This window comes from Cylas formicarius, unplaced genomic scaffold, assembly GCF_029955315.1.
Source record: "Cylas formicarius isolate icCylForm1 unplaced genomic scaffold, icCylForm1.1 PGA_scaffold_9__14_contigs__length_23061073, whole genome shotgun sequence".
Classification (NCBI taxonomy): Eukaryota; Metazoa; Arthropoda; class Insecta; order Coleoptera; family Brentidae; genus Cylas; species Cylas formicarius.
Window position 1 is genome coordinate 12,310,322 of NW_026844365.1, and position 10,296 is coordinate 12,320,617.

General features: G+C 32.3%; 1 long non-coding RNA gene across 1 annotated transcript in view; it reads left to right on the forward strand.

Moving 5' to 3' along the window:
- Positions 1–8,807, forward strand: part of LOC132706982 (uncharacterized) — a 152,730-nt gene extending 143,923 nt beyond the window's left edge. The window contains exon 3 of the long non-coding RNA XR_009619676.1: positions 8,758–8,807. This is a non-coding gene — a long non-coding RNA (uncharacterized LOC132706982). The remainder of the gene's footprint in view (positions 1–8,757) is intronic.
- The last annotated feature ends 1,489 nt before the right edge of the window (positions 8,808–10,296 follow it).

The following is a 10,296-nucleotide window of genomic DNA, read 5'->3' on the forward strand; positions in this document are numbered from 1 at the left end:
TCTTTGTAAATAGCTTCATTGGAGAGTAGAATAGGGTTATTCCTCTATATTTATTAGGATCCTTTCTTGACCCTTTCTGGAATACCGGAATGGTTATGCTTGTTTTTCACTCAGACGGGATCTGTGCTGGGAATTATGATTTGGTAAAGTCCGTTCATAGATATAAGAAAGTGACTAACTGATACGAATTAAGGAAAGACCCGGGCAAGCTGTAAGAATGAAATATGGCCGAACAGGTCCGTACTTCGCTTAGAATTTAATTATTTGGGGTTTTGTTAGGAAAGATACTAAACAATATTTATTTTTTTATGTATGTATTTATTTTTTTATTTGTTTTACACTTATCAGTTGATTCAACGAAACCTTTTTCCGGGGTATCGTAAGTGTCGAACCAGGTTTCATCCAATTAAATAATTGGCCTTTGTTGTTCTCTGTAAGTCCTAATTTTTTTTAGATATTCCAGTCGCCATTTCCGAATTCTAAAAGATGCCATTAAAACTTGCCTTTTGTCAATTTTTTTCAATCTAAAACCCATGTGTTGAATACACACAAAATAAGGTAGTTCTGCCACATTTAACACCGGTTTCATCTTTTTCAGCTTCCTAATTAATATATCTAATGTAGGCACGCTTTGTTCCTCGTATAGTTGGTGAATTTTACGCCGTGTTATATCTTGATCACTTTCCTCTACACTCGAGAAAATGTCAGCATCGGTTCTTTTTTTCCTGGCTGTAATGGCATTATTCTCAATTATCTATACAGTTGATGTTGGAATTTTCATCAATGTGGTCGTTTCTTCTGGTGCGGGCACCACGTTCAATAAGAGTCAAATAAACATTGTTTATAATTTCCTTAGTCTCAATAGAATAGTGTTTTCCACATTTGGGCGGGAGCATCTCCTGAGATACACTAGACTCGCACATATTTCGCATAATTCGGACACGATTCAACACACGAAATAACAATGATTACTGATAAACAAACTAGGCAGTATACCAAACCAAAGAATATTAAACACAGGTAGGTATAAAATTATTTTCTATTACGGACCACAATTTTACCTGAATTTAAATTATGAAAATTTAGGTAATAATCTTGTTGCATTGTATATTAATGACCACCCTCGGAAAATCCCATTCAAAAGCAATTGGTCACTTCCTTATATCTATGAACAGACCATACAGGCTTTTACTAATTTCCCCCCCCCCCCCCACCACCCCAATAATTTTAGTAACTCATTCGGAATGTTATCGGTTATAGCTGTCTCATAGCTAATTGTACATCTAATTTTCGTAATCGGTGTTGATATTATTTGGGTATGATAGCTCTTTTTGTGCTTCGAGGTCTTGGTATGTATTTCCGAAGTGGTTTATCAATTTCTTTTGCCAGATTATTTGTTTCATTTGTAAACCGGAGTTTATTGTTTTTTTGTTTTCATTAAAGTCCACTGTTCTTACACCTATGGCTTCCGTTCCGCTTTGTGTTATGTATCTTTAAATTTCCGCTTGCTTGATCATGCTATCTGTAGGGCATAATTTAGAGTTATATTTAAATTTCCTGATTTCTACGCTAGACGTCAGTATTCGGCACACTTCGACGTCAGTGTCTTTCAAACTCTGTAAATTTCAAGTTAACTTGAAACACCCACAAACCATAAAACACCAACGATGTCGTGAGGAAATTTCAGTAAAGATAGGTGATTGATAGAAAACGGATTTAAGGTTGGATTTAAGGTTGGAACGTATCGGTTTTAAAGCGCATCAGCTTGTAAATAATTCGACCTTAAACGAAATAGCAAAATCAATTAAGTATAAAGAAATATCGGTATCTCCGCCAACGTTCGCGATATTTTATTTCTCGCACGATTATTCGTGCTTGCTATTATAACTCGACTTATAAACGTCAATATACGCTTGAAAATCCTATTTTTTATCGCGGACCTTTCACAACAAAATGCCATGCCGATTTGCGCCGCCATTGCGTACGATATACATATATTAATAATAACTCGGAGTCGCAGCAAAGAATCGTGTCGCGATCCCGGCCATCTTGAGATTAATATTACACGTGACGCATCCCGTTCGAATTTATTAAAGTGATCGAAATTGTTTTTTAAATTTGTGTTCTCTTTAAAATGTTTTGAATTAAAAGCGGATGATACATTCAGTAACAATTTAATATTTTGAAAGATTTTATTAGTCTCTTGCATTAAGGAACGAAATATAGTCAAAAATTCTGCAACAGTTAAATATTTCAGAGAGGAATTGCCAACAAGTTTCTTGAAATTTGGTATATCAGAGTTTTCGACGTTTACGTTTTACGTTTAAACGTCACCCATAATTTCAAAAGTTTCCACGCAATAATTTCTGAGATACCGTTGCTACGGCACACAAAGCTCTTTCTTATCTTAAATGTGAGAAAATATCTATAAACGATGTTATAAACATGAATAATAAAAACTATAAGGTAATGTATACTTTGATAAAAAAAAGTTTTAGTAAATTTTGGGCGTCTGTGTAAAGTTTCTAATTTTTTTTTTATGAGTTTCTGTAGAAAACAAGAGAGAGGGTTCGAGAGAAAAATATTAATTATTTATAGAATTTGCAGACACTCTAGCATTTTTTTTCCATTTTGGTCAAAAAGTGACATAAACAAAAACTGAATGTTTACGGAATACTAAATACATATATAGAAACTTAGCTGAGTTGAGGAATATAGTCAACCAAACTTCTTTGTTAAAATCATACTTTTTTACATTAGTCTTAACCCCTCCAACATTAAATTTAAAAATTTAAAAAATTTTGAATTGATTTCAGATTTGCACTTTGCATCTGTGGCGTAACACGACAACCAAGTAATCCAGATAAACTATTTAATATCCCGTTGCGGTGCGCGACAATGTCAGATCGCTAGATGAATATATATTGGCAATAACGACGAAAAAAAAATCCCGTCCGTTATGGTCCGGTTGATCTCCTCTAATCTCTGCCGTTTAAGGCAGGAAAAAATAATTCCAAATCGTATTTCGGATGAAAAAGTGTCGTTGGGCAACACCAGCCGTATTTAGAGTTAGAATTTCAAGGCGTAATCGTCGATGACTCAAACAGATTATGCCCAACGAACGATTTAAAAATCGTGTGGGTCGTTTATGTACGTAAATGTGAACGCAAGGCCAATCGGCGCTTAAATACTACATGCAATGCGTTTGGCGAGTCGAATGTAAGTTTTTACACGCTTTTAACGTGTTAGGGAACTACGGAATATGATCAAAGAGTCCACAAAAAGTTGAAAACTATAGAAAATGTCTATCAACCGACCTAAAATACAATATGCTGCGAAAATTTACCAAACGTGTTACATTCTACATCTTTTCCAGTACTGTCGCATTCAAAGCAAATTCCAAGCGCGGGAAATATCTCCGAAAACATCCGATTGCTCCCAAACCCGTGCGGTAAAATCCCGGAAATGTCCGAAATGGCTCGAATCCGTGGGAAACGAAACTGCTTTGGTAAAATGACACTTTCCGCACGCTAGATCGGTGTAATTAGCTATTTTACAGAAGTGAGTAGCAAAAAGATTTTACAAAATATTAATAGGGACGTCTAACTTTCATATAAGTATGAAAACCATAAAAGGAAAAAAATTAATAATGATTAATAACCAATAATTAACCAAATAGCATTTTGGAGACGCAATAAAACATCTGATTTTTATATTTTTTTCATATTTAGGAATTTTAAAAAAAGTTTCTTTATATAACGTTTCCTCTTTAAAAAAGATGAGGAAATCTGAAATATTGAAAAAAAAAATGTTTTCCATTGTAAAATAGCGAAACATGGCGCAAAAAAGCAATCGAGCGCAACAGAGGCGTCACCATATTTTGGCTTACTGTGAGGTAAATAAAATTCCCAAAAGTTAAAAAAAAAATGAATTCCTGTAACAGTTTTTCTTATAGATTTTTTCCATCTGATTTTTTTCCGTTTCTTAGAAATTGAGCAAATTAAAATTACTTTTGTGTTAATAACTTAATTACATGGTTTATAAGATTAATAAAAAATATCAAACGACTGTTAATAGTAGGCGCTATTTCTGTAGTGCTCAATTGTTTTTGCTTCGTTCCACAATAATTTTTCTTGGCCAATTAATATTCGTATATAAAATTTTTAAACAAACGTCGGAAACAGCTATTGGCTCTCTACTATCACCGATCATAGCGAATATATTTATGAAAGTCTTTGTGAAAAAGATCTCGACACCTTTCATCTAAAACCAAAATTATGGCAACACTACGTCGATGATACATTTGTTATTTGGCCTAATGGTCAAGAAACCCTAGTAGATTTTCTCAAACCTAACATTGGGTCATTGTGTTTACAGAAAACCTAGGCACACAGACCGATACCTTAATGCATGGTCACATCATCATCCGGCCCAAATCATCAGTACTCAATTCTCTTGTCTACAGAGTCGTAAGACTATCTCAACCCGAGTCACTGAACACAGAATTAAAACACCTTACTTATGCTCTTCTCTCTAATAATTTCCACATTAAATATATTAAGCGTTCCATCAAAAAATACACTTCACCACACTTTCCAATAGCAATGAGGCTGAGGCTACACTGTGGTCCTTCCTTATATTCAAAATATCACTGACCATATATTAAGAGTTCTAAAGAGGTATAGCGTCAAAACCAGATTTACCATTTGTTCAAAAATCTCTCAATATTTCGGTCCGTCAAAGACAAAATTCCATTTGAGATGCCAGGAGTCTACAGCATTCCATGCATATGCGGCAAAGAATACATTGGAGAAACGAAAAATATCAACTAATCTCAAAGAACACGAAAGAGTCTTACGACTAAACTCATCAGCTGTTGTCGAACACAATCAGGAAACCGGACATAAAATTTTATTCAATAACACTAAAATTCTTGCATGTAATCAATTCTTCTACCAATGAAAAATCTGAGTTTATGTCGCTCATTTAGCTTCGCCACCCTCAAGCAATATATAAGCAGGGACAGTAAAATGCGAGCCAGTTTCGGTCAAGCTCTGAAGAAGTCAACGGATGATTGGCGAAACGTCAGCAAGAGGATTCCAGAAGTTTTGTAAAAAATATTCGTATACCATTTTTACAATGAAAAACCTTGTTATTAAGTAAATAAGAGTTACAATGCAGAGACGGGAGTGCTCCAAAGCGTTATATATTTGTGTAATTTGATAAGTATATATGGACATCTTCCAAAAACAATTTTTGCTTTATAAAAATTATACCACATGCCCATAGCTGGAAGGATTTGTAACATAACATAATTCTTCTATAAATCATTTTTAGTTCCTTCCGTTTTGTGCCCGTTTCTGCTATACCCTCGTTATTCCTTATTTTCTCACGATGATTTTAAGGTCTTAAATCCTTTTAGCTGGTACTTCAAAACCCGATCTACAATAAAATGCAATGAACTCTGTATCTGCGATAACATACAAATAAAATATCCATCTAAACTGCCATAGTTTTAAAAAGTCGAAAGCTAGTCTATAGTTTGGCATTCAACATCAGCTTCTATTCTAAGTATTGCGCTAATGCAATGGAAAAATAATGGAAGGCCGAAATTATTCTAATTTCAACATTGATGAATTATCTCCCACATTCAAAGAAACTGTATTTTTAATTTTTTTTTCTTGAATAAGACGGATACACAAAATTTGTAATTAGTGTTATTAGACTAATTTGCTAACAAATGAAAATCAGTCGGAGCAGAGGTACAGAAAAGTTTTGTTTAGATGCACTGCTTTTTCGATAAAATTTTACCACTCAATTTTTATTAAACAATATTGTTATTATTATGTTAAACAGCAAAATTTAAGTTCTTACGAAATAATAGTACCAGATTCCTAGACTTTTGACGCAATTGACGCAGTAGCAAACAATTTGAATGCAGTACCTTACATACGGGTTATAAAATCTATTATTTTACCATTAAAAGTACGTTTTGAAAAATTATCTGCATCTAGTTTTAATTATTTAATATCCTTTTTTTTTAAATTCAAATTCAAATTTATTTCGTGATATTTACAATAAAACAATTGTTTTCACACGTCAACTATAAAGTATCTAAAGATATCACAGTCTATGCATCACATATTATAATACTAATAAATAATCAAATACAACTAATCAAAAGTATAAAACACACTAACCAAACCAATTAATAAAAACGAAGTTTACAAAATTTGAATAACACTATGCCAATCCCACCACAAACACTAACTTATCTACCCAAAATTCATATTTCCAAAATTAAACTGGAGATATTCTTGTATATTGTAGAAAGCCCTTCCAAGTTGATTTTTTTTTTAAGTTCGCTGTAACACATTCAAACTTAAATCCCTTAATTTGTTGGGTAATTTATTATATAAGACAGCACAGTAATAATTATGAAACCAATCTTGTAAAAGGCAATCTTATATCAGTTGTACTACGGGTGTTATGTTCCTGGATTTTAGTATTTGTCGTATAAAGATTAGCATTCTTCTTCACGTAAATAAGACACAATAAAATAAAATGACTTGGCAACGTCAGAATACGGAGGCCAATAAAATATGGTCTTACGTCATCGGCATATCCTATTCCCGACAATACTCTCAGCAATCTCCTCTGTAAAGAAAATACACGATATGTATGAGCAGAATGGCCCCATATAAGTAAACCGTAAGAACACTTAGAGACAAAAAGAGAGTGGTAAGCTAGCATTAACACAGACCGAGGTACAAGATCCTTCAGTGATCTAATTAAAAATATATCGCCGGTAATCCTATTACCTAATTTGTCTACATGATCCTTCCATGTTAGATGTGGATCAAAATGAAACCGTAGGTATTTTACTGAGGCCGGATTTTCGTAATCATGGTTTCTATAAAAAAAATTATTTGCTGTGTTTTTTGCTGGTTAAAACTGAGTAAATTGCAGTCGTTATATATCGCAACAGTATCTTCAGCGAACAGTAAGATCAATATCAATCAGTCTTATATCGTTTATGTATATTAAGAATAGCACTGGACCAAGCGTGGAGCCTTGTGAAACACCATTAGGGTTGATTTTACCTGAGACTTCGTTCCGCCATACTGTACCTATTGCTTACGATTGTTTAGAAATTATGCAATTAAGCTGATGCTTGTATCAGTAAAATTATAATATTTTAATAGCAATATAGCTGGATTTACGCAATCAAAAGCTTTTTGTAAATCAAACAAGAGAGAATAAACAAATTTGTTATTTTCAAAGCCCTGCACTATTTCTGATGTAAGCTCACTAGTAGCTAGCAGCTTCTTGTCTAGTTAACTTTACAAAGTTTGGTACGTAAAACATTTCGGCGGAAAATAAGGATTTACTTTTTAATTACAACATTATATAATATTTTATTCAGAATTCTTCACAATCCAACCACCAAATATTCAAATAATTGGTGGATCACCTTTGGGGAGAGTCGACGTGAACTTAAGTCGGAAGTGCCTCAGGGAATCGTCCTTGGCCGCGTTAAGTTCGCGTAAAAATGTCCGTTTCCGCGCGTTTGTTTGTCGCAATTCGCGATAGAAACAACGCGCGTGTTTGTTTTTAATTAAATAAATTACTCGGCGTTGTCAGTGCGCGCTTTCCTAATAAATAATTATCATTCTCTGGCGCCTGTAGTCTTAGATTATTATGGAAGTGTTTGCATAATTGATCGAATCGATTTTAAAAATTCATAATGTAGAAAAAACAAGAGTTTCCGCGCAATGTAGACATTTATTTTAAAAACAGGTATTATTTGTTATAGAAGGCAACAACGGATAAACAATATTTTACTGGAAAATGCGATTTTTTCGAAAATATGACAAAATTTGATGCTATGAAAGATTTCTAATCTTAATAAAGTGTTATAAAATGTATTTACAGCCAGCTAAAAATTAAAAAAAAACGGGATAAACATTACATTTTATTATTATTTATGAAACCAAAAGCAAGTAATGAAGAAAAACGAAAAACATTCAACTTATTTATTTACTCAATATAAAATTATAGAAAATTCTTCAAAATTATTAAGAATTATAATGTCCACATTGCAATAAACATAAAATTTCGAAGTTAAATATTGTTTACAAATATTTATGATTGGGTATTTGTATCTTATCCAATTTGGTCCGTCTTCTTGCAACTATTATTTTGCAAAACCACTTAACAAGATGTAGGTAAAATAGTGGCTTTAATTAAAAGATTGACGAGACCAAAATTAAAGCTATCGACGCAATACAAAAAAGGGGGCAAAAATAGAAGCAATAAATAAATTTCGAGGTATTTTTAGATTTTCTTTTATTTGATTTGAGATCGCTTTCCATATCTATAAAAAAAATTGTATATTTAATTTTATTAATATAATATATTATTGACTAGAAGCAAAAGTGTATATATATATATATATATATATATATATATATATATATATATATATATATATATATATATATATATATATATTTATATATTTATTTATTTATTTATTTAAGTAGGTAATTTAAACCGATGGAAAAATAATTTAAAAAAAGAAAAATGCATTTTGGCATCCCTTTTATAGACATTATGGGACATATGTTTATTATCTAAACTGTCTCTTTGCCTTAGTATATAATATCATTGTCGGATATGTCGAATTATCCACCAAAATAATCTCATGAGGGCTCAACGAACAAATTTGATTAATCTAATTTCATTTTGTTTCAGATCCGAGAAGAATACTGAATAGACGTGATTTGTTCTTCAGAAGAGAGCGAGCGAGAGAGAGAGAGAAAGGTAAGTTATGTTTCGACAAATATATGACCTTCGCGTTTTGTTGTTTTGTAAAAAACGCCCGACCAATAAATTCGCTATTTTAATTGAACTTTGATTGTTTATTAAAATGTTACGCGGCCATCCATCTCAACCGCGAAAAAAGTAAATCCGTAACGCGTCAGGTGCGAAGGGTGTGGTCTTTCGAAACAAATTAAACGATTACACGGCCCGCGGGCGCTTAAAACGAAAAATACGAGGCGATAAATAAATCGTAATGACAGATCGTCGACAAAACAATGCGAGCCGAAGATGCCAATTATCAAATTATGTCTCTAAACTACTGCGGGGCCGTCAAAAAAACAAAACCGAGGAGATTGACGACCAATTATCTACCGTTTTAAATTCGTCTTGAGAACACATTCACGCCCCTTCGGATGGAGGCGGAAGAACGCTCACACGTCAATAAATCGTTTTTTATAGACCAGTTTAAGGTAGAAAATTGCAAAAAAAAAATAAATAAATGTCAAGTTTAACATTTCATCGATTAGTTTTAAATACATCGGGTGTTTAACAAAAAACTTTCTCTAATTTTTAGGTTCTTCCTAATGGGCCTCAAAACATGTGTTTTTTTTTCATGATTTCTGATTATATTCAAACATTATCACAGGAATAATATAATCTTAAATACCTTGAGAAAATAACATATTTTACTAAATACTTCAACGTGACAAAACTCACGTAATTTTTAAACTTCCTGTTTCGATGTTCTCGATCTCCACCCTCCTACAATGTCCCGAATACAGCCAAAGATAACACAAAAATCAAATTTTGAAAATTTGCCTAATCGAAATCAAAAATGTGTAAAAACATTTGTGTATAACTGAAGGTTTTTTATTATTTGTTTTATTGATGTGAAATTTACTAATTGATAACCAAGGTATTTGTTTAAATTTATGTCAGATACCTCATGATAGAAGTAAATTATTTATATCCAATCCTTTGTCCGTGACATTTCTGTCGAGGGTATTTAATAAGAGTCGAAATGCTGATTGGGTTGGAGGGAATGGTGGGTACTTCGTCGTATCAAAAAATTATTCGTTGGACAAAATTGTATATTAAACTATTCAAACAAAAAAAGACACCTAGGAAACTAGAATAGCTGCATTTACCTTTATACACCTAATTGGTTGTGCAATAATAATAATAATGTTACAAATTATTAAGATTATTCTCAAAAAAATGCTGAATGCTGAGTATTAGTCTCTAAAAAATAAATATTAACATAGTTTTTCAAAGAAACTTCCACAGGCTACTGTAATGCTTTTTATATACTAACATGGTACTGATATTATTAAACTAATTAAAATAAAAATTGTTTTTGCAAAACTGAACCGAGAACACAATTTTTAAAGGTGATTGCCATTTTTTGTTGTGAAATTTTCTAAACATGTTTAAATTAATGTTTAATGTTTAAATTAATTATTATAATTT